Source organism: Oncorhynchus gorbuscha, unplaced genomic scaffold (genome assembly GCF_021184085.1).
Source record: "Oncorhynchus gorbuscha isolate QuinsamMale2020 ecotype Even-year unplaced genomic scaffold, OgorEven_v1.0 Un_scaffold_823, whole genome shotgun sequence".
In the NCBI taxonomy this organism is placed as follows: Eukaryota; Metazoa; Chordata; class Actinopteri; order Salmoniformes; family Salmonidae; genus Oncorhynchus; species Oncorhynchus gorbuscha.
Genome location: NW_025745825.1, coordinates 102501 through 127617, shown reverse-complemented (window position 1 = coordinate 127617; position 25117 = coordinate 102501).

Below are 25117 nucleotides of genomic sequence, written 5' to 3'. Positions count from 1 at the left end.
GAGGAGAAAGACAGAAGGAGAGGAGGGGAAAGGAGGACCAGAGAGAGGAGAGAGAGGCCTGGAGGAGAGGAGAAAGACAGAAGGAGAGGAAGGGAAAGGAGGACCAGAGAGAGGAGAGAGAGGCCTGGAGGAGAGGAGAAAGACAGAAGGAGAGGAGGGAAAGGAGGACCAGAGAGAGGAGAGAGAGGCCTGGATCAAAGCCTGCTGACTGACACAGTGGGGAGAAGGAGAGGAGAACGGGATGAAAGGACAGAAAGCAGAGTGAGTCAGGTTTCGGTCTGTTGACCAGAGCAGCTCCATCGATCTTCCCTCAGAAACCTGACAGTAAACAATAGGTCTCAGTTCCAAGTGGCACCCTATTTAGTGCACTACCCTTGACCAGGACCCAATATTTAGTGCACTACTTTTGAGCAGGGCCTATAAGGCACCATGTATTGAATAGGATACCATTTGGGACACAGTCCAGGGCTGTTAACGACGGTAGCAGCTGCAGCACTCTCATAACCCTGTTAAGAAACAGCTTCCTTCATACAGTAGCTACATGGTCCTTCATACAGTAGCTACATGGTCCTTCATACAGTAGCTACATGGTCCTTCATATAGTAGCTACATGGTCCTTCATATAGTAGCTACATGGTCCTTCATACAGTAGCTACATGGTCCTTCATACAGCAGCTACATGGTCCTTCATACAGTAGCTACATGGTCCTTCATACAGTAGCTACATGGTCCTTCATACAGTAGCTACATGGTCCTTCATACAGTAGCTACATGGTCCTTCATACAGTAGCTACATGGTCCTTCATACAGTAGCTACATGGTCCTTCATACAGTAGCTACATGGTCCTTCATACAGTAGCTACATGGTCCTTCATACTGTAGCTACATGGTCCTTCATACAGTAGCTACATGGTCCTTCATACAGTAGCTACATGGGAGCGAGGGGAGACTCATCTCTATGGGGTTCATAAAGTTATTCACAAGTTAATGGTCTCCCTTTAACCAGGGGTACTGTCTGGGGAGAGAGAGATGGAAGGACAGAGGGAGGGAGAGGGCGGCTGTGGCCTTGACTCCCAGAGTGATGCTCTGCTGAGGTTTTGTCCTCCTCCTGGGGGTAAGAAGGGATGAGGAGGAGAACAGGAGGGATGGAGGGATTAGAAGGAAGAGAGTGAGAGGCGGATAGAGAGTGCTGTCCTCCCCTGTAGCCGTGAACATGACGATACACCTGGGAACAGGGGTATGGTTTAACCATCACACACCAACAAGCTCTCACAGTCTCACTGCACAATCACACGTTTTAGACATTCATTCCGAATGGTTTAGTTTTTAATTTCTATGTAACCTATATGTAACTAAGTTAAGGGTTAAGATTTAGGTTTTATGGGTAAAAAATAAATAAAATAAAAAACAAGTGCCAAACACGGGGATTGAAAAGGCGACCCTCGGATCCGGAGCTCGCGGCTTACGTCCATCTGCCATCCCCGTCCACAACGCTCTAGCAAAACCCAAGACTGCTTGATGGTAATAGCGCTCACTGTTGCCCCTAGTGGCTGCTTTTGAAGTCACCCCCTGACGTCCTGCTTACCTGGAACAACGTCTAATTTCACAGTGGATCTTGAGTGACCTGGCTGCACACACACATACCTCTGCGTCCGCATCTCTAAAATGGTTTACTTTAACGACAGTCATTTACAGCCTATGAAATGTATTGGCTCTGTTATTGTCCCTGGTAACGGAATATTAAGTCATAACCCATGGACCCATGGACCTCCTTCATGATATAAACACCTAATCACAGTAACTAAACTCAGCAACAAAAAGAAACAGCCCTTTTTCAGGACCCTGTCCTTCAAAGATAACTCGTAAAGATCCACATAACTTGTAAAGGGTTTAAACACTGTCTCCCATGCTTGTTCAATGAACCATTAACAATGAATGAACATGCACCTGTGGATCGGTCGTTAAGACACTAACAGCTTACAGACGGTAGGCAATTAAAGGTCACAGTTATGAAAAGTTAGGACACTAAAGAGGCCTTTCTACTGACTCTGAAAAACACAAAAATAAAGATGCTCAGGGTCCCTTGCTCATCTGCGTGAACATTCCTTAGGCATGATGCAAGGAGGCATGAGGACTGCAGATGTGGCCAGGGCAATAAATTAGAATGTCCGTACTGTGAGACGCCTAAGACAGCGCTACAGGGAGACAGGACGGACAGCTGATCTTCCTCGCAGTGGCAGACCACGTGTAACAACACCTGCACAGGATCCGTACATCCGAACATCACACCTGCGGGACAGGTATAGGATGGCAACAACAGCTGCCCGAGGTACACCAGGGACGTACAATCCCTCCATCCCTCCATCAGTGCTCAGACTGTCCGCAACAGGGTGAGAGATGCTGGACTGAGGGCTTGTAGGCCTGTTGTAAGGCAGGTCCTCACCAGACATCACCGGCAACAACGTCGCCTATGGGCACAAACAGACAGGACTGGCAAAAGGTGCTCCTCACTGACGAGTCGCAGTTTTGTCTCACCAGGGGTGATAGTCGGATTCACGTTTATTGTTGAATGAGTGTTACACTGAGGCCTGTACTCTGGAGTGGGATCGATTTTGAGGTGGAGGGTCCGTCACGGTCTGGGGCGGTGTGTCACAGCATCATCGGACTGAGCTTGTTGTCATTGCAGGCAATCTCAACACTGTGCGTTACAGGGAAGACATCCTCCTCCCTCATGTGGTACCCTTCCTGCAGGCTCATCCTGACATGACCCTCCAGCATGACAATGCCACCAGCCATACTGTTCGTTCTGTGCGTGATTTCCTGCAAGATGGGAATGTCAGTGTTCTGCCATGGCCAGCGAAGAACCCAGATCTCAATCCCATTGAGCACGTCTGAGACCTGTTGGATCGGAGGGTGAGGGATAGGGCCATTCCCCTCAGAAATGTCCGGAAACGTCCAGGTGCCTTGGTGGAAGTGTGGGGTAATATCTTACAGCAAGAATTGGAAAATCTGGTGCAGTCCATGAGGACGAGATGCACTGCAGTACTTAATGCAGCTGGTGGCCACACCAGATACTGACTGTTACTTTAGATTTTGACCCCCCCTTTGTTCAGAGACACATTATTCAATTTCTGTTAGTCACATGTTTGTGGAACGTATTCAGTTTATGTCTCAGTTGTTGAATCTTGTGTTCATACAAATATTTACACATGTTAAGTTGGCTGAAAATCAATGCTGTTGACAGTGAGATGACGTTTCTTTTTTTGCTGAGTTTCTATGCAATAATCCATATGATCAGGGCTCCATATCAGGGCTCCCAGGGCTCCATATGATCAGGGCTCCATATGCCAGGGCTCCATATGATCAGGGCTCCATATGATCAGGGCTCCATATGATCAGGGCTCCATATGATCAGGGCTCCATATGCCAGGGCTCCATATGATCAGGGCTCCATATCAGGGCTCCATATGATCAGGGCTCCATATGATCAGGGCTCCATATGATCAGGGCTCCATATGCCAGGGCTCCATATGATCAGGGCTCCATATGATCAGGGCTCCATATGCCAGGGCTCCATATGATCAGGGCTCCAGGGCTCCATATGATCAGGGCTCCATATGATCAGGGCTCCATATGATCAGGGCTCCATATGCCAGGGCTCCATATGATCAGGGCTCCATATGATCAGGGCTCCATATGATCAGGGCTCCATATGATCAGGGCTCCATATGATCAGGGCTCCATATGATCAGGGCTCCATATGATCAGGGCTCCATATGATCAGGGCTCCATATGACCAGGGCTCCATATGATCAGGGCTCCATATGCCAGGGCTCCATATGATCAGGGCTCCATATGATCAGGGCTCCATATGATCAGGGCTCCATATGACCAGGGCTCCATATGATCAGGGCTCCATATGATCAGGGCTCCATATGATCAGGGGATCAGGGCTCCATATGATCAGGCTCCATATGATCAGGGCTCCATATGATCAGGGCTCCATATGATCAGGACTCCATATGGCAGGGCTCCATATGATCAGGGCTCCATATGATCAGGGCTCCATATGATCAGGGCTCCATATGATCAGGGCTCCATATGATCAGGGCTCCATATGATCAGGGCTCCATATGACCAGGACATAAACACCTACAGTTGAAATCAGAAGTTTACATACACCTTAGCCAAATACATTTAAACTCAATTCTTCACAATTCCTGACATTTAATCCTAGTAAAAAGTCCCTGTTTTAGGTCAGTTAGATTCACCACTTTATTTTAACAATGTGAAATGTCAGAATAATAGTAGAGAGAATAATTTATTTCAGCTTTTATTTCTTTCATCACATTCCCAGTGGGTCAGAAGTTTACATAGTATTTGGTAGCATTGCCTTTAAATTGTATAACTTGGGTCAAACGTTTGGGGTAGCCTTCCACAAGCTTCCCACAATAAGTTGGGTGAATTGTGGCCCATTCCTCCTGACAGAGCTGGAGTAGCTGAGTCAGGTTTGTCAGACTCCTTGCTCGCACACACGTTTTCAGTTCTGCCCACAAATGTTCTATAGGATTGTGGTCAGGGCTTTGTGATGACAACTCCAATACCTTGACTATGTTGTCATTAAGCCATTTTGCCACAACTTTGAAAGTATGCTTGGGGTCATTGTCCATTTGTCCATTTTGCCATGATGTCAAGCAAAGAGGCACTGAGTTTGAAGGTAGGCTTTGAAATACATCCACATGTACACCTCCAATTGACTCAAATGATGTCAATTAGCCTATCAGAAGCTTCTAAAGGCATGACATGATTTTCTGGAATTTTCCAAGCTGTTTAAAGGCACAGTCAACTTAGTGTATGTAAACTTCTGACCCACTGGAATAGTGAATTATAAGTGAAATAATCTGTCTGTAAACAATTGTTGGAAAAATTACTTGTGTCCTGCATAAAGTAGATGTCCTAACCGACTTGCCAAAAATATAGTTTGTTAACAAGACATTTGTGGAATGGTTGAAAAATGAGTTTGAATGACTTCAACCTAAGTGTATGTAAACTTCATACTTCAACTGTACATGCAAAACTTAAAACAATCCCACCATCAATACATACAGTAACTGTATATCTCAACAACTCTATAGGAACTCTATAGGAACTCTATAGGGCGGCAGGCACATACAGACCTAGGACACAGGGATCAGGAGAGGAAGTAGAGACATACAGACCTAGGACACAGGGATCAGGAGAGGAAGTAGAGACATACAGACCTAGGACACAGGGATCAGGAGAGGAAGTAGAGACATACAGACCTAGGACACAGGGATCAGGAGAGGAAGTAGAGACATACAGACCTAGGACACAGGGATCAGGAGAGGAAGTAGAGACATACAGACCTAGGACACAGGGATCAGGAGAGGAAGTAGAGACATACAGACCTAGGACACAGGGATCAGGAGAGGAAGTAGAGACATACAGACCTAGGACAAAGGGATCAGGAGAGGAAGTAGAGACATACAGACCTAGGACACAGGGATCAGGAGAGGAAGTAGAGACATACAGACCTAGGACACAGGGATCAGGAGAGGAAGTAGAGACATACAGACCTAGGACACAGGGATCAGGAGAGGAAGTAGACATACAGACATAGGGCACAGGGATCAGGAGAGGAAGTAGAGACATACAGACCTAGGACTCAGGGATCAGGAGAGGAAGTAGAGACATACAGACCTACGACACAGGGACGACGCAGGTAGTAGACGTCATACAGACCAGGACACAGGGATCAGGAGAGGAAGTAGAGACATACACCTAGGACACAGGGATCAGGAGAGGAAGTAGACATACAGACCTAGGACACAGGGATCAGGACACACACAGACACACAGACACAGGACACACACCAAATGAGGCCAGAGACCTCCAATGAACAGAGCCAAGGAAAATGTATCCTAGAGCAGGTGGTGAAGAAACCAGATAAACACAGACCTCTGTGATCAGTGTGTGTGTGTAGAGACATACAGACCTAGGACTCTGGGGTGTGTGGTAGCTATAAATTAGACCTGATATGTGTTCTTGGAAATGAAGTGCGCTTGATAGTGAGCCACCTACAACAAGAAAACCTCTCCACAGAATCGTTTCCGTCTCAGTATATTTCTGTGTGTCTGCAGGTGTGTGCGTGAGTGTGTGTGTTCTGCTCGTTAGTTCCCCCGATGAGGGAAAGGCCGAGAGCAACACGTACCAAAGCACCAGGTCTGTTAACCTCAGAGTATAAATAGAGAATTCACCAGCGTTGTGATTTCAGGACAGATTTCCTGCAGTTCTCAGACCTGACGCTGCACATTCCTCCATATGTGGTTGAGCAGACGACCAGCCCCTGGACTAACCATGACAACACAGTGGCCAGAGAGACTACGGGGGAAACTAACCATGACAACACAGGGGCCAGAGAGACTACGGGGGAAACTAACCATGACAACACAGTGGCCAGAGAGACTACGGCAAAACCCTGGGGGAAACTAACCATGACAACACAGGGGCCAGAGAGACTACGGCAAAACCCTGGGGGAAACTAACCATGACAGCACAGGGGCCAGAGAGACTACGGCAAAACCCTGGGGGAAACTAACCATGACAACACAGGGGCCAGAGAGACTACGGGGGAAACTAACCATGACAACACAGGGGCCAGAGAGACTACGGCAAAACCCTGGGGGAAACTAACCATGACAACACAGTGGCCAGAGAGACTACGGAAAAACCCTGGGGGAAACTAACCATGACAACACAGTGGCCAGAGAGACTACGGCAAAACCCTGGGGGAAACTAACCATGACAACACAGTGGCCAGAGAGACTACGGGGGAAACTAACCATGACAACACAGTGGCCAGAGAGACTATGGGGGAAACTAACCATGACAACACAGTGGCCAGAGAGACTACGGAAAACCCTGGGGGAAACTAACCATGACAACACAGGGGCCAGAGAGACTACGGAAAACCCTGGGGGAAACTAACCATGACAACACAGGGGCCAGAGAGACTACGGAAAACCCTGGGGGAAACTAACCATGACAACACAGGGGCCAGAGAGACTACGGCAAAACCCTGGGGGAAACTAACCATGACAACACAGTGGCCAGAGGGACTACGGGGGAAACTAACCATGACAACACAGTGGCCAGAGAGACTACGGGGGAAACTAACCATGACAACACAGTGGCCAGAGAGACTACGGGGGAAACTAACCATGACAACACAGTGGCCAGAGAGACTACGGCAAAACACTGGGGGAGACTAACCTGCTTTATGGGGGAACCTATCCACCAATGACCTTCTTTATGGGGGAAACTACCTACCAATGACCTGCTTTATGGGGGACACTATCCACCAATGACCTTCTTTATGGGGGAAACTACCCACCAATGACCTGCTTTATGATTTAGTCTAAATATTTCACCCCTTTTTCTCCACAATTTCGTGGAATCCAATTGGTAGTTACATTCTTGTCTCATCGCTGAAACTTCCTGTACGGACTCGGAAGAGGTGAAAGTTGAGAGTCGTGAGTCCAACCCAACCAAGCCGAACTGCTTCTTGACACAATGCCTGCTTAACCAGGAAACCAGCCGCACTGCTTCTTGACACAATGCCTGCTTAACCAGGAAACCAGCCGCACTGCTTCTTGACACAATGCCTGCTTAACCAGGAAACCAGCCGCACTGCTTCTTGACACAATGCCTGCTTAACCAGGAAACCAGCCGCACTGCTTCTTGACACAATGCCTGCTTAACCAGGAAACCAGCCGCACTGCTTCTTGACACAATGCCTGCTTAACCAGGAAACCAGCCGCACAAATGTGTCAGAGGAAACAACGTACACCTGGCGACCGTGTCAGCGTGCACTGCGCCTGGCCCACCACAGAAGTCGTTAGAACGCAATGGGACAAGAACATCCCGGTCGGCCAAACCCTCCCCTAACCCGGGACGCTAAACCCTCCCCTAACCCGGACGACGCTGGGCTAAACCCTCCCCTAACCCGGACGACGCTGGGCTAAACACTCCCCTAACCCGGACGATGCTGGGTTAAACCCTCCCCTAACCCGGACGATGCTGGGTTAAACCCTCCCCTAACCCGGACGATGCTGGGCCAAACCCTCCCCTAACCCGGACGATGCTGGGCCAAACCCTCCCCTAACCCGGACGATGCTGGGTTAAACCCTCCCCTAACCCAGACAACATTGGGCCAATTGTGCACTGCCCCATGGGTCTCCAGGCTGTGACAGAGCCTGGACTCTAACCAGGGTCTCTAGGGGAACAGCTCGCAACTGCGATGCAGTGCCTCAGACCACTGCACCACTCGGGAGGCCATCACCAATTGCCTTCTTAAACGTTGGCCATAAAATGCTATTGTAGGTCAGCACCTACCACGTACAGAAACTGACCCTCCTATGTTATGAGGCGTAACAGAAACTGAAACTGACCCTCCTATGTTATGAGGCGTAACTCTCTTTCATTACAGCTACATTTACATTAGAGTCATTTAGCAGACACTCATATCCAGAGAGACAGTTAGATACAAACAGCTCTACAGTAACAGCAGAGGACTGGTGTGTCTAGATAACACTATGTCTGGATGGAGGAGAGAGGACTGGTCTGTCTAGATAACACTATGTCTGGATGGAGGAGAGAGGACTGGTCTGTCTAGATAACACTATGTCTGGATGGAGGAGAGAGGACTGGTCTGTCTAGATAACACTATGTCTGGATGGAGGAGAGAGGACTGGTCTGTCTAGATAACACTCTGTCTGGATGGAGGAGAGAGGACTGGTCTGTCTAGATAACACTATGTCTGGATGGAGGAGAGAGGACTGGTCTGTCTAGATAACACTATGTCTGGATGGAGGAGAGAGGACTGGTCTGTCTAGATAACACTCTGTCTGGATGGAGGAGAGAGGACTGGTCTGTCTAGATAACACTATGTCTGGATGGAGGAGAGAGGACTGGTCTGTCTAGATAACAGTATGTCTGGATGGAGGAGAGAGGACTGGTCTGTCTAGATAACACTATGTCTGGATGGAGGAGAGAGGACTGGTCTGTCTAGATAACACTATGTCTGGATGGAGGAGAGAGGACTGGTCTGTCTAGATAACACTCTGTCTGGATGGAGGAGAGAGGACTGGTCTGTCTAGATAACAGTATGTCTGGATGGAGGAGAGAGGACTGGTCTGTCTAGATAACACTCTGTCTGGATGGAGGAGAGAGGACTGGTCTGTCTAGATAACACTCTGTCTGGATGGAGGAGAGAGGACTGGTCTGTCTAGATAACACTATGTCTGGATGGAGGAGAGAGGACTGGTGTGTCTAGATAACACTATGTCTGGATGGAGGAGAGAGGACTGGTCTGTCTAGATAACACTCTGTCTGGATGGAGGAGAGAGGACTGGTCTGTCTAGATAACACTATGTCTGGATGGAGGAGAGAGGACTGGTCTGTCTAGATAACATTATGTCTGGATGGAGGAGAGAGGACTGGTCTGTCTAGATAACACTCTGTCTGGATGGAGGAGAGAGGACTGGTCTGTCTAGATAACACTCTGTCTGGATGGAGGAGAGAGGACTGGTCTGTCTAGATAACACTATGTCTGGATGGAGGAGAGAGGACTGGTGTGTCTAGATAACACTATGTCTGGATGGAGGAGAGAGGACTGGTCTGTCTAGATAACACTCTGTCTGGATGGAGGAGAGAGGACTGGTCTGTCTAGATAACACTATGTCTGGATGGAGGAGAAAGGACTGGTCTGTCTAGATAACATTATGTCTGGATGGAGGAGAGAGGACTGGTCTGTCTAGATAACACTATGTCTGGATGGAGGAGAAAGGACTGGTCTGTCTAGATAACATTATGTCTGGATGGAGGAGAGAGGACTGGTCTGTCTAGATAACACTATGTCTGGATGGAGGAGAGAGGACTGGTCTGTCTAGATAACACTCTGTCTGGATGGAGGAGAGAGGACTGGTCTGTCTAGATAACACTATGTCTGGATGGAGGAGAGAGGACTGGTCTGTCTAGATAACACTATGTCTGTATGGAGGAGAGAGGACTGGTCTGTCTAGATAACACTATGTCTGGATGGAGGAGAGAGGACTGGTCTGTCTAGATAACACTCTGTCTGGATGGAGGAGTGAGGACTGGTCTGTCTAGATAACACTATGTCTGGATGGAGGAGAGAGGACTGGTCTGTCTAGATAACACTATGTCTGTATGGAGGAGAGAGGACTGGTCTGTCTAGATAACACTATGTCTGGATGGAGGAGAGAGGACTGGTCTGTCTAGATAACACTCTGTCTGGATGGAGGAGAGAGGACTGGTCTGTCTAGATAACACTATGTCTGATAACACTATGGAGGAGAGAGGGAGAGAGGACTGGTCTGTCTAGATAACACTATGTCTGGATGGAGGAGAGAGGACTGGTCTGTCTAGATAACACTATGTCTGGATGGAGGAGAGAGGACTGGTCTGTCTAGATAACACTATGTCTGGATGGAGGAGAGAGGACTGGTCTGTCTAGATAACACTATGTCTGGATGGAGGAGAGAGGACTGGTCTGTCTAGATAACACTATGTCTGGATGGAGGAGAGATACTAAACTGAGAGGACTGGTATGTCTAGTATTTTACCTTTATTTAACTAGGCAAGTCAGTTAAGAACAAATTATTATTTACAATGACAGCCTACCGGGGATTAGTGGGTTAACTGCCTTGTTCAGGAGCAGAATGACAGATTTTTACCTTGTCAGCTCAGGGATTTGATCTGGCAACCTTTCGGTTACTCGCCCAACTCTCTAACCACTAGGCTACCTGCCCCGCCAACGTTCCTACACTAGGGTTAGGAATGTTGTCCATCTCTTGGCTGGCGCCCAGACCACACGATGAGCATGAGGTGTGTGTGTGTGTGTGTGTGTGTGTGTGTGTGTGTGTGTGTGTGTGTGTGTGTGTGTGTGTGTGTGTGTGTGTGTGTGTGTGTGTGTGTGTGTGTGTGTGTGTGTGTGTGTGTGTGTGTGTGTGTGTGTGTGTGTGTGTGTGTGTGTGTGTGTGTGTGTGATGAGTGTGAGGGTACAGTCTGTGGTAGTGATTTATCTATAGACGGGAGCTGGCTGGATCTCGGCCCTGCAGGAAATTCCTCCCTGAGAGAGACAGAATTCCCAAGCCCTGCTCTGCCATTGATAAGACGGACGGATCTGCATCCTGACAAATGACCTTGGACATTTCCCCATGAGCCCTCCACAGGAGAGATGGAAAGATGAGGGAGGGAAGGAGGGGGTGAAGCGGAGGGAAGGTAGGAGGGGGAAGAGGAGGGAGGGTAGGAGGGGGGAAGGAAGGAAGAGGAAGGAGGGAAGGAGGGGGAAGAGGAGGGAGGAAGGGGAGAGAGGGTGGGAGGGAGGGAAGGAGGGGGGGGGTGAAGTGGAGGGAAGGTAGGAGGGGGGGAAGAGGAGGGAGGGTAGGAGGGGGGAAGAGGAGGGAGGAAGGGGTGGGTGACATTTGGGCATCCACCTCTTGCTCTCTCTCTCTCTCTTGCTATTCTCTCTCTCTCCCCCTCTCCCTCCCCTCCCTCCCCTCTCCGTTTTAATGTGAATGCATGCGAGTACAGCATTTAGTCAGTTTCTCCGCTCGTTTTCGTGTGTTGTGGTGCAGCTTCTCCAATCCGCCCTCTGGTTGTAAAGAGTTGATTTATAGAAGGGAGGTAAAGTTGGGACATGCTCAGGGAGGAGAAGCAGTATACTCCGGCAGACAGCTGAAACCTTACAGAGATATACAGCTTCACATAAACTACACTTAATCCATTGAAGATTACTGTCCAAGAAAACATATTATTTAATATTACATTTGAACAAAAACTGAGAAAAACAAATATGTAAATGTACTAAACAAGCTTTAATCCAATTAAATATAATGAATGCATCATCAGAATGTTATTTACATAAAGTGACTCTACACTGATTGGACAAAACATTAGGAACACCTTCCTAATATTGAGTTACACCCCCCCCCCCTTTTGCCCTCAGAACAGCATCCATGCATTGTGGCATGGACTCTGCAAGGTGTCTAAAGAGTTCCACAGGGATGCTGGCCCATGTTGACTCCAATGCTTCCCACAGTTGTGTCAGGTTGGCTGGATGTCCTTTGGGTGGTGGACCATTCTTAATACACACAGCAAAGTGTTGAGGGTGAAAAACCCTGCAGCGTTGCAGTTCTTGACACAAACCGGTGCGCCTTCACCCTCTGAATGGCACACACACAATCCATGTCTCAACTGTCTCAAGGCTTAACACTCCTTCTTTAACCCGTCTCCTCCCCTTCATCTACACTGACTGAAGTAAATTTAACAAGTGACGTCAATGAGGGATCATATCTTTCACCTGGATTCACCTGGTCAGTCTGTCATGGAAACTGCAGGTGTTCATATATTTTGTCCAGTCAGTGTATATATCAGGGCATTCAGGAAGTATTCAGACCCCTTCACCTTTTCTACATTTTGTAACATTACAGCCTTATTCTAAAATGGATTTAAATAATGTTCCTCATCAATCTACACACATTACCCCATAATGACATCACAATACCCCATAATGACATCACAATACCCCATTCACAATACCCCATAATGACATCACAATACCCCATAATAACAAAGCAAAAACATTTTTTGTAGAAATGTTGGCACATTTTTTATTGTATTATTTAAAATATCTTATTTACATAAGTATTCAGACTCTTCGCTATGAGACTCGTAATTGAGCTCAGGTGGATCCTGTTTCCATTGACCATCCTTGAGATGTTTCTACACCTTGATTGGAGTCTACGTGCGGTGAATTCAGTTGATTGGACATGATTTGGAAAGGCCCACACCAGTCTATATAAGCTCCCACAGTTGACAGTGCGAGTCAGAGCAAAAAACAAGCAATGAGGTCGAAGGAAGTGTCTGTAGAGCTCCGATACAGGATTGTGTCGAGGCACAGACCTGGGGAAGGGTACCGAAACATTTCTGCAGCATTGAAAGCCCCCAAGAACACAGTGGCCTCCATCATTCTTAAATTAAATAAGTTTGGAACCAACAAGATTCCCCCCAGACCTGGCCGCCAGGCCAAACTGAGCAATCGGGGAGATGGGCCTTGGTCAGGGAGGTGCCCAAGTTCCTCTGTGGAGATGGGAGAACCTTCCAGAAGGACAACCATCTCTGCAGCACTCTACCAATCAGACCTTTATGGTAGAGTGGCCAGACAGAAACCACTCCTCAGTAAAAGGCACGACAACCCACTTGGAGTTTGCCAAAAGGCTCCTAAAGGACTCTCAGACCATGACAAACAAGATTCTCTGGTCTGATGAAACCAAGATTTAACTCTTTGACCTGAATGCCAAGCAATATGTCTGGAGGAAACATGGCACCATCCCTACGGTGAAGCATGGTGGTGGCAGCATCATGCTGTGGGGATGTTTTTCAGCATCCGAGACTGGGAGACTAGTCCGGATCGAGGGAAAGATGAACAGAGCAAAGTACAGGGACATCCTCAATGAAAACCTGCTCCAGAGCGCTCAGGACCTTTGACCGGAGTGAAGGTTCACCTTCCAACAGGACAAAGACCCTAAGCACATAGCCAAGTCCAGCCTGAGTCCGCTCCCCAATCGAACATCTCTGGAGAGACCTGAAAATAGCTGTGCAGCGCAGCTCCCCATCCAACCTGACAGAGAATGAGAGGATCTGCAGAGAAGAATGGGAGAAACTCCCCAAATAAGTGTCAAGTTTGTAGCGTCATACCCAAGAAGACTCATGGCTGCAATCGCTGCCAAATGTGCCTCAACCAAATACTGAGAAAAGGGTCTGAATACTTCTGTAAATGTGATATTTCCTTCTTTTTTTATGTACATTTGTAAAATAAATAAAAAACCTATTTTGTGATGTCATCATGGGGTATTGTGATGTCATCATAGGGTATTGTGAAGTCATTATAGGGTATTGTGATGTCATCATGGGGTATTGTGAAGTCATTATAGGGTATTGTGATGTCATCATGGGGTATTGTGAAGTCATTATAGGGTATTGTGATGTCATCATGGGGTATTGTGATGTCATCATGGGGTATTGTGAAGTCATTATAGGGTATTGTGATGTCATCATGGGGTATTGTGATGTCATCATGGGGTATTGTGATGTCATCATGGGGTATTGTGATGTCATCATGGGGTATTGTGAAGTCATTATAGGGTATTGTGATGTCATCATGGGGTATTGTGATGTCATCATGGGGTATTGTGATGTCATCATGGGGTATTGTGAAATCATTATAGGGTATTGTGATGTCATCATGGGGTATTGTGATGTCATCATGGGGTATTGTGATGTCATCATGGGGTATTGTGATGTCATCATGGGGTATTGTGATGTCATCATGGGGTATTGTGATGTCATCATGGGGTATTGTGAAGTCATTATAGGGTATTGTGATGTCATCATGGGGTATTGTGATGTCATCATGGGGTATTGTGAAGTCATTATAGGGTATTGTGATGTCATCATGGGGTATTGTGATGTCATCATGGGGTATTGTGATGTCATCATGGGGTATTGTGATGTCATCATGGGGTATTGTGTGTAGATTGATGAAGGAAAAAAAGGTTTTAATCCAGTTTAGAATAAGGCTGTAACTTAACAAAATGTGGAGAAAGTCAAGGGGTCTGAAAACGAATGCACTGTCAGTACTATACCCTGTACACAGCACTAAGGAAGGTAAAGAGGTATGATGTAGGAGGTAGGGGGTAGGAGGTAGGGGTAGGAGGTAAGGAGTAGGAGGTAAGGGGTAGGAGTTAAGCGGTAAGAGGTAGGGGGTAGGAGGTAGGGGTAGGAGATAGGGTGTAGGAGATAGGGGGTAAGGGTAGGAGGTAGGGGCTAGGAGGTAGGGGCTAGGAAGTAGGGGGTAGGGTGTAGGAGGTAACATGATATATAAGGCCCTCTCTCCAAATGACAGAGTGTTTTACACTGGAGTCTAAATTGCCGAACATGTCAGGAGCGGAGTGTGTGTGTGTTTAAGTGTCAGGGGCATAGCGTGCGTGCGTGGTGTGTGTGTGTGTGCGCCAATATGTGTGTGCGGCAGTTTGGCATTTATTGGGATGACTCATGTACTGGAGACAGCTCTGCAAAGTGGTCACTAGCTGGTACAGCCATAAAGTCATAAAATCTGATTATAAATCCCTAACCTTAACCCTAACCACACTGCTAACCCTAACGCCTAACCCTATCCTTAAATTAAGACCAAAAAGCTCATTTTTGATTTCATGCATTTTTACAAAATAGCCCATTTTGACATCGAAGCTGTCCCATCTAGTGGAAATCGCTCAGTTCTGCCTCCGGGGCAATAATCATGACAATAAACATCAACCTAAGTGTGTGTGTGTGTGTGTGTGTGTGTGTGTGTGTGTGTGTGTGTGTGTGTGTGTGTGTGTGTGTGTGTGTGTGTGTGTGTGTGTGTGTGTGTGTGTGTGTGTGTGTGTGTGTGTGTGTGTGTGTGTGTGTGCATCAGGGGCAGAGCAGAGCCTTCCTGATGGCTGGAGGACTACAGAGGAAGAGGGTATGACTGACCCTGGGACCTAACAGATATAATACACTGGACTTAATATACTATGCATGCTTCAAACACACAGTAAAACGCTATAAACTAACTGTTATTAACATGCTATAAACTAACTGTTATTAACATGCTATAAACTAACTGTTATTAACACGCTATAAACTGACTGTTATTAACATGCTATAAACTAACTGTTATTAACATGCTATAAACTAACTGTTATTAACACGCTATAAACTGACTGTTATTAACACGCTATAAACTGTTATTAACATGCTATAAACTAACTGTTATTAACATGCTATAAACTAACTGTTATTAACACGCTATAAACTGACTGTTATTAACATGCTAAACTAACTGTTATTAACACGCTATAAACTAACTGTTATTAACATGCTATAAACTAACTGTTATTAACATGCTATAAACTAACTGTTATTAACATGCTATAAACTAACTGTTATTAACATGCTATAAACTAACTGTTATTAACATGCTATAAACTAACTGTTATTAACACGCTATAAACTAACTGTTATTAACATGCTATAAACTAACTGTTATTAACACGCTATAAACTAACTGTTATTAACATGCTATAAACTAACTGTTATTAACATGCTATAAACTAACTGTTATTAACATGCTATAAACTAACTGTTATTAACATGCTATAAACTAACTGTTATTAACATGCTATAAACTAACTGTTATTAACATGCTATAAACTAACTGTTATTAACATGCTATAAACTAACTGTTATTAACATGCTATAAACTAACTGTTATTAACATGCTATAAACTGACCGTTTTACCATCATAGAATAAATGCAGGCGTTTATTGTCTATGCCTATGTCAGGTCTATGTCAGGCCTATGTCAGGCCTATGTCAGGTCACACATGGGACTGGGATGAGGAATACAGTTAAGTGAGACTAAACGAGGTCCCTAATGAGGACTTAAGGAGCATGGGCAGATACAGACTACAGCATCTGAATCAAACAAACTACATCTCTTTATATGACTTCCTTGTGGGACGACGGTCAACCTGCTGGACTGCAAGGCTGAACATTTGGAGGGTCCTTTCATCTGCCATTAGGCTTCGGCATTAAGCACAACGGACATTTCCAGAGACATTACATGCATCCCTGTCTCCTGATGATGTTGGTCTGGAACCTGTCTGGAGTTAACCTCAAATACAAGAACACATGCTGATACTCCACTAACTATATAGAATGTTCAACTAGAATCAGAATCAAGCCAGAGACGGCATGGGGGCTTTTCATAAGTGTAAACCTTGACTAAGACAAAGGATTGGCTATATCCTAGTGGATTTTAAACCTTGACGAAGACAAAGGATTGGCTATATCCTAGTGGATTCTAAACCTTGACTAAGACAAAGGATTGGCTATATCCTAGTGGATTCTAAACCTTGACCAGGACAAAGGATTGGCTATATCCTATTGGATTCTAAACCTTGACTAAGACAAAGGATTGGCTATATCCTAGTGGATTTTAAACCTTGACTAAGACAAAGGATTGGCTATATCCTAGTGGATTCTAAACATTGACTAAGACAAAGGATTGGCTATATTCTAGTGGATTCTAAACCTTGACTAAGACAAAGGGATTGGCTATATCCTAGTGGATTTTAAACCTTGACCAGGACAAAGGATTGGCTATATCCTAGTGGATTCTAAACCATGACTAAGACAAGGGATTGGCTATATCCTAGTGGATTTTAAACCTTGACCAGGACAAAGGATTGGCTATATCCTAGTGGATTCTAAACCTTGACTAAGACAAAGGGATTGGCTATATCCTAGTGGATTTTAAACCTTGACCAGGACAAAGGATTGGCTATATCCTAGTGGATTCTAAACCATGACTAAGACAAGGGATTGGCTATATCCTAGTGGATTTTAAACCTTGACCAGGACAAAGGATTGGCTATATCCTAGTGGATTCTAAACCATGACTAAGACAAGGGATTGGCTATATCCTAGTGGATTCTAAACCTTGACCAGGACAAAGGATTGGCTATATCCTAGTGGATTTTAAACCATGACTAAGACAAAGGATTGGCTATATCCTAGTGGATTTTAAACCTTGATTAAGACAAAGGATTGGCTATATCCTAGTGGATTCTAAACCTTGACTAAGACAAAGGATTGGCTATATCCTAGTGGATTCTAAACCATGACTAAGACAAAGGATTGGCTATATCCTAGTGGATTTTAAACCTTGACTAAGACAAAGGATTGGCTATATCCTAGTGGATTCTAAACCATGACTAAGACAAAGGACTGGCTATATCCTTGTGGATTTAAAACCTTGACTAAGACAAAGGATTGGCTATATCCTAGTGGATTCTAAACCATGACTAAGACAAAGGACTGGCTATATCCTAGTGGATTTTAAACCTTGACTAGGACAAAGGATTGGCTATATCCTTGTGGATTTTAAGTCTCCTATTTGCTCTGGGAGGTCTTGGCCTATACGACCCGGAACAACATCCAGAGGTGAAGTCTCCCATGTGATCGTTGCGTTGGAATGGTCCAAGACAAGAGTTCCTGTAAGTCCATGGTGTCCTGATAATAGTTTATAACATCCCACCGTGAGGAGAAATAGAGAAGGAAAAGAAGCCGTGGAGAAAACTGAATGCTGTTAAATTATAGGCTTGAAAAACACATGAAGCGTTTCACTTAGTACCACTGTGAGCTTTCTGCACTACTATACGTCAGCAAGGCAAACCCAAAAGGCATAGAAACTACCAGGTCGGAATGACTCTATAGGGCATCTAAATACTCTCTCTGTCTCCATCTCTTTCTCCCTCTCCCTCCCTCATTCTCTCTCCCTCTCTCCATCTATCTTTCTCTCCCCTCTCCATCTCTCTCTCCCTCCTTCTCTCTCTCTCCCCCCTTCTCTCTCCCTCTCTCCATCTCTCTCTCCCCCTTCTCTCTCCCTCTCTCCATCTCTCTCTCCCTCTCCCTTCTCTCTCCCTCTCCCTTCTCTCTCCATCTCTCTCCATCTCTCTCTCCATCTCTCTCTCCCTCCCTCTCTCCATCTCTCTCTCCCTCTCCCTTCTCTCTCCCTCCCTCTCTCCATCTCTCTCTCCCTCTCCATCTCTCTCCATCTCTCTCTCCCTTCTCTCTCCCTCCCTCTCTCCATCTCTCCATCTCTCTCCATCTCTCTCTCCCTCTCCCTTCTCTCTCCCTCCTCTCTCCATCTCTCTCTCCCTCTCCCTTCTCTCTCCATCTCTCTCTCCCTCTCCCTTCTCTCTCCATCTCTCTCCCTCTCTCTCTCCATCTCTCTCTCCCTCCCTCTCTCCATCTCTCTCCCTCTCCCTTCTCTCTCCCTCCCTCCCTTCTCTCTCCCTCCCTCTCCATCTCTCTCTCCCTCTCCATCTCTCTCTCCCTCTCCCTTCTCTCTCCCTCCCTCTCTCCATCTCTCTCTCCCTCTCCATCTCTCTCCATCTCTCTCTCCCTCTCCCTTCTCTCTCCATCTCTCTCCCTCTCTCTCTCCCTCTCCCTTCTCTCTCCCTCTCCCTTCTCTCTCCCTCTCTCTCTCCCTCTCTCCCCCCTTCTCTCTCCGTCTCTCTCCCTCTCCCTTCTCTCTCCCTCTCCCTTCTCTCTCCCTCTCTCCCCCCTTCTCTCTCCATCTCTCTCTCTCTCTCTCTCTCTCTCTCTCTCTCTCTCTCTCTCTCTCTCCCTCTCCCTTCTCTCTCCATCTCTCTCCCTCTCTCTCTCCCTCTCCCTTCTCTCTCCCTCTCCCTTCTCTCTCCCTCTCCCCCCTTCTCTCTCCGTCTCTCTCCCTCTCCCTTCTCTCTCCCTCTCCCTTCTCTCTCCCTCTCTCCCCCCTTCTCTCTCCGTCTCTCTCCCTCTCCATCTCTCTCTCCCTCTCCATCTCTCTCTCCCTCTCCCTTCTCTCTCCCTCCCTCTCTCCATCTCTCTCTCCCTCTCCATCTCTCTCCATCTCTCTCTCCCTCTCCCTTCTCTCTCCATCTCTCTCCCTCTCTCTCCCTCTCCCTTCTCTCTCCCTCTCCCTTCTCTCTCCCTCTCTCTCTCCCTCTCTCCCCCTTCTCTCTCCGTCTCTCTCCCTCTCCCTTCTCTCTCCCTCTCCCTTCTCTCTCCCTCTCTCCCCCTTCTCTCTCCATCTCCTCTCTCTCTCTCTCTCTCTCTCTCTCTCTCTCTCTCTCTCTCTCTCTCTCCCTCTCCTTCTCTCTCCATCTCTCTCCCTCTCTCTCTCCCTCTCCTTCTCTCTCCCTCTCCTTCTCTCTCCCTCTCCCCCTTCTCTCTCCGTCTCTCTCCCTCTCCCTTCTCTCTCCCTCTCCCTTCTCTCTCCCTCTCTCCCCCCTTCTCTCTCCGTCTCTCTCCCTCTCCCTTCTCTCTCCCTCTCCCTTCTCTCTCCCTCTCTATCCCTCTCTCCCTCTCTCTCCCTCTCTCCATCTCTCTCTCCATCTCTCTCCCTCTCTCTTTTCTCTCTCAGCTGTTTGATTTCTTTGGACCCCCATATTGCCGACAGCCTCTAGTCACAACCCAAGGCCAGTTTAAGGTGTGTGCAGTGTGTGTATTGATGTGTGAGCAGCAGGGGACAGAAATGAAGGAAGCATTGTGTCTGTGGCCTACCGGATTACTAAATCACTCATTGATCATTTCCGCTATCACGTTGAACACACACACACACACACACACACACACACACACACACACACACACACACACACACACACACACACACACACACACACACACACACACACACACACACACACAGATGTTGGACCTGTCTGTCTCTGCTTACTAAAGCACTCGTCCCTGTAATGGGCCGATCTGCCGCCACGCTGTAACCAGCGATAAAAGGGGCAATTAGCAACTCACCTGCCCCCTGAATGGACCCTTTGTGGGCTGAGCCAGGCGTTCACACCTACTATATAACCTCTCTTTACTGCCACACACATAAAGACACACAAACACACTTTCTGAAAGGTTAGTCTACTGTTTATGGTAGAACTCATAGTAGACCACCTAGTAGATCTCCTAGCAGACCACCTAGTAGACCTCCTAGCAGACCTCACCTATTAGTAGACCACCTAGTAGACCTCCTAGCAGACCACCTAGTAGACCTCCTAGCAGACCTCACCTATTGGTAGACCACCTAGTAGACCTCCTAGTAGACCTCACCTCCTAATAGACCTCCTAGTAGATCTCACCTCCTAGTAGATCTCCTAGTAGACCTCACCTCCTAGTAGACCACCTAGTAGACCTCACCTCCTAATATACCTCCTAGTAGACCTCACCTTCTAGTAGACCTCACCTCCGAATAGACCTCCTAGTAGACCTCCCAGTAGACCTCCTAGTAGACCTCCTAGTAGACCTCACCTCCTAGTAGACCACCTAGTAGATCTCACCTCCTAGTATACCTCCTAGTAGACCTCCTAGTAGACATCCTAATAGACCTCCTAGTAGACCTCCTACTAGACCTCACCTCCTAGTATACCTCCTAGTAGACCTCACCTCCTAGTAGACCTCCTAGTAGACCTCCTACTAGACCTCACCTCCTAGTATACCTCCTAGTAGACCTCACCTCCTATTAGACCTCCTAGTATACCTCCTAGTAGACCTCACCTCCTAGTAGACCACCTAGTAGACCTCCTAATAGACCTCCTAGTAGACCTCACCTCCTAGTAGACCTCACCTCCAAGTAGACCACCTAGTAGACCTCACCTCCTAGTAGACCCCACCTCCTAGTAGACCTCACCTCCTAGTAGACCACCTAGTAGATCTCCTAATAGACCACCTAGTAGACCTCACCTCCTAGTATACCTCCCAGTAGACCTCCTACTAGACCTCTCCTCCTAGTAGACCACCTTGTGGTCCTTCTGTAGCTCAGTTGGTAGAGCATGGCGCTTGTAACGCCAGGGTAGTGGGTTCGATTCCCGGGACCACCCATACGTAGAATGTATGCACACATGACTGTAAGTCGCTTTGGATAAAAGCGTCTGCTAAATGGCATATATTAGTAGACCTCCTAATAGACCACCTAGTGAGGTAGACCTCACCTACTAGTAGACCTCACCTCCTAGTATACCTCCTAGTAGACCTCACCTCCTAGTAGACCTCCTACTAGACCTCAACTCCTAGTAGACCTCCCAATAGATATCCTAGTAGACCTCCTACTAGACCTCACCTCCTAATACATTTACATTTACATTTAAGTCATTTAGCAGACGCTCTTATCCAGAGCGACTTACAAATTGGTGCATTCACCTTATGACATCCAGTGGGACAGTCACTTAACAATAGTGCATCTAAAACTTAGGGGGGTGGGGTGAGAGGGATTACTTAACCTATCCTAGGTATTCCTTAAAGAGGTGGGGTTTCAGGTGTCTCCGGAAGGTGGTGATTGACTCCGCTGTCCTGGCGTCGTGAGGAGTTTGTTCCACCATTGGGGGCCAGGGCAGCGAACAGTTTTGACTGGGCTGAGCGGGAGCTGTACTTCCTCAGTGGTAGGGAGGCGAGCAGGCCAGAGGTGGATGAACGCAGTGCCCTTGTTTGGGTGTAGGGCCTGATCAGAGCCTGGAGGTACTGAGGTGCCGTTCCCCTCACAGCTCCGTAGGCAAGCACCATGGTCTTGTAGCGGATGCGAGCTTCAACTGGAAGCCAGTGGAGAGAACGGAGGAGCGGGGTGACGTGAGAGAACTTGGGAAGGTTGAACACCAGACGGGCTGCGGCGTTCTGGATGAGTTGAAGGGGTTTAATGGCACAGGCAGGGAGCCCAGCCAACAGCGAGTTGCAGTAATCCAGACGGGAGATGACAAGTGCCTGGATTAGGACCTGCGCCGCTTCCTGTGTGAGGCAGGGTCGTACTCTGCGGATGTTGTAGAGCATGAACCTACAGGAACGGGCCACCGCCTTGATGTTAGTTGAGAACGACAGGGTGTTGTCCAGGATCACGCCAAGGTTCTTGGCGCTCTGGGAGGAGGACACAATGGAGTTGTCGACCGTGATGGCGAGATCATGGAACGGGCAGTCCTTCCCCGGGAGGAAGAGCAGCTCCGTCTTGCCGAGGTTCAGCTTGAGGTGGTGATCCGTCATCCACACTGATATGTCTGCCAGACATGCAGAGATGCGATTCGCCACCTGGTCATCAGAAGGGGAAAGGAGAAGATTAATTGTGTGTCGTCTGCATAGCAATGATAAGAGAGACCATGTGAGGTTATGACAGAGCCAAGTGACTTGGTGTATAGCGAGAATAGGAGAGGGCCAAGAACAGAGCCCTGGGGGACACCAGTGGTGAGAGCGCGTGGTGAGGAGACAGATTCTCGCCACGCCACCTGGTAGGAGCGACCTGTCAGGTAGGACGCAATCCAAGCGTGGGCCGCGCCGGAGATGCCCAACTCGGAGAGGGTGGAGAGGAGGATCTGATGGTTCACAGTATCGAAGGCAGCCGATAGATCTAGAAGGATGAGAGCAGAGGAGAGAGAGTTAGCTTTAGCAGTGCGGAGCGCCTCCGTGATACAGAGGAGAGCAGTCTCAGTTGAATGACTAGTCTTGAAACCTGACTGATTTGGATCAAGAAGGTCATTCAGAGAGAGATAGCGGGAGAGCTGGCCAAGGACGGCACGTTCAAGAGTTTTGGAGAGAAAAGAAAGAAGGGATACTGGTCTGTAATTGTTGACATCGGAGGGATCGAGTGTAGGTTTTTTCAGAAGGGGTGCAACTCTCGCTCTCTTGAAGACGGAAGGGACGTAGCCAACGGTCAGGGATGAGTTGATGAGCGAGGTGAGGTAAGGGAGAAGGTCTCCGGAAATGGTCTGGAGAAGAGAGGAGGGGATAGGGTCAAGCGGGCAGGTTGTTGGGCGGCCGGCCGTCACAAGACGCGAGATTTCATCTGGAGAGAGAGGGGAGAAAGAGGTCAGAGCACAGGGTAGGGCAGTGTGAGCAGAACCAGCGGTGTCGTTTGACTTAGCAAACGAGGATCGGATGTCGTCGACCTTCTTTTCAAAATGGTTGACGAAGTCATCTGCAGAGAGGGAGGAGGGGGGGGAGGGGGCGGAGGATTCAGGAGGGAGGAGAAGGTGGCAAAGAGCTTCCTAGGGTTAGAGGCAGATGCTTGGAATTTAGCGTGGTAGAAAGTGGCTTTAGCAGCAGAGACAGAGGAGGAAAATGTAGAGAGGAGGGAGTGAAAGGATGCCAGGTCCGCAGGGAGGCGAGTTTTCCTCCATTTCCGCTCGGCTGCCCGGAGCCCTGTTCTGTGAGCTCGCAATGAGTCATCGAGCCACGGAGCGGGAGGGGAGGACCGAGCCGGCCTGGAGGATAGGGGACATAGAGAGTCAAGGGATGCAGAGAGGGAGGAGAGGAGGGTTGAGGAGGCAGAATCAGGAGATAGGTGGGAGAAGGTTTGAGCGGAGGAAGAGATGATAGGATGGAAGAGGAGAGAGTAGCGGGGAGAGAGAGCGAAGGTTGGGACGGCGCGATACCATCCGAGTAGGGGCAGTGTGGGAGGTGTTGGATGAGAGCGAGAGGGAAAAGGATACAAGGCAGTGGTCGGAGACTTGGAGGAGTTGCAGTGAGGTTAGTGGAAGAACAGCATCTAGTAAAGATGAGGTCGAGCGTATTGCCTGCCTTGTGAGTAGGGGGGAAGGTGAGAGGGTGAGGTCAAAGAGGAGAGGAGTGGAAAGAAGGAGGCAGAGAGGAAAGAGTCAAAGGTAGACGTGGGGAGGTTAAAGTCGCCCAGAACTGTGAGAGGTGAGCCGTCCTCAGGAAAGGAGCTTATCAAGGCATCAAGCTCATTGATGAACTCTCCGAGGAACCTGGAGGGCGATAAATGATAAGGATGTTAAGCTTGAAAGGGCTAGTAACTGTGACAGCATGGAATTCAAAGGAGGCGATAGACAGATGGGTAAGGGGAGAAAGAGAGAATGACCACTTGGGAGAGATGAGGATCCCGGTGCCACCACCCCGCTGACCAGATGCTCTCGGGGTGTGCGAGAACACGTGGGCGGACGAAGAGAGAGCAGTAGGAGTAGCAGTGTTGTCTGTGGTGATCCATGTTTCCGTCAGTGCCAAGAAGTCGAGGGACTGGAGGGAGGCATAGGCTGAGATGAACTCTGCCTTGTTGACCGCAGATTGGCAGTTCCAGAGGCTACCGGAGACCTGGAACTCCACGTGGGTCGTGCGCGCTGGGACCACCAGAGTAGGGTGGCCGCGGCCACGCGGTGAGGAGCGTTTGTATGGTCTGTGCAGAGAGGAGAGAACAGGGATAAACAGACACATAGTTGACAGGCTACAGAAGAGGCTACGCTAATGCAAAGGAGATTGGAATGACAAGTGGACTACACGTCTCGAATGTTCAGAAAGTTAAGCTACGTAGCAAGAATCTTATTGACTAAAATGATTAAAATGATACAGTACTGCTGAAGTAGGCCAGCTGGCAGTGGGTGCGTTGTTGACACTACACTAATCAAGTCATTCCGTTGAGTGTAATAGTTTCTGCAGTGTT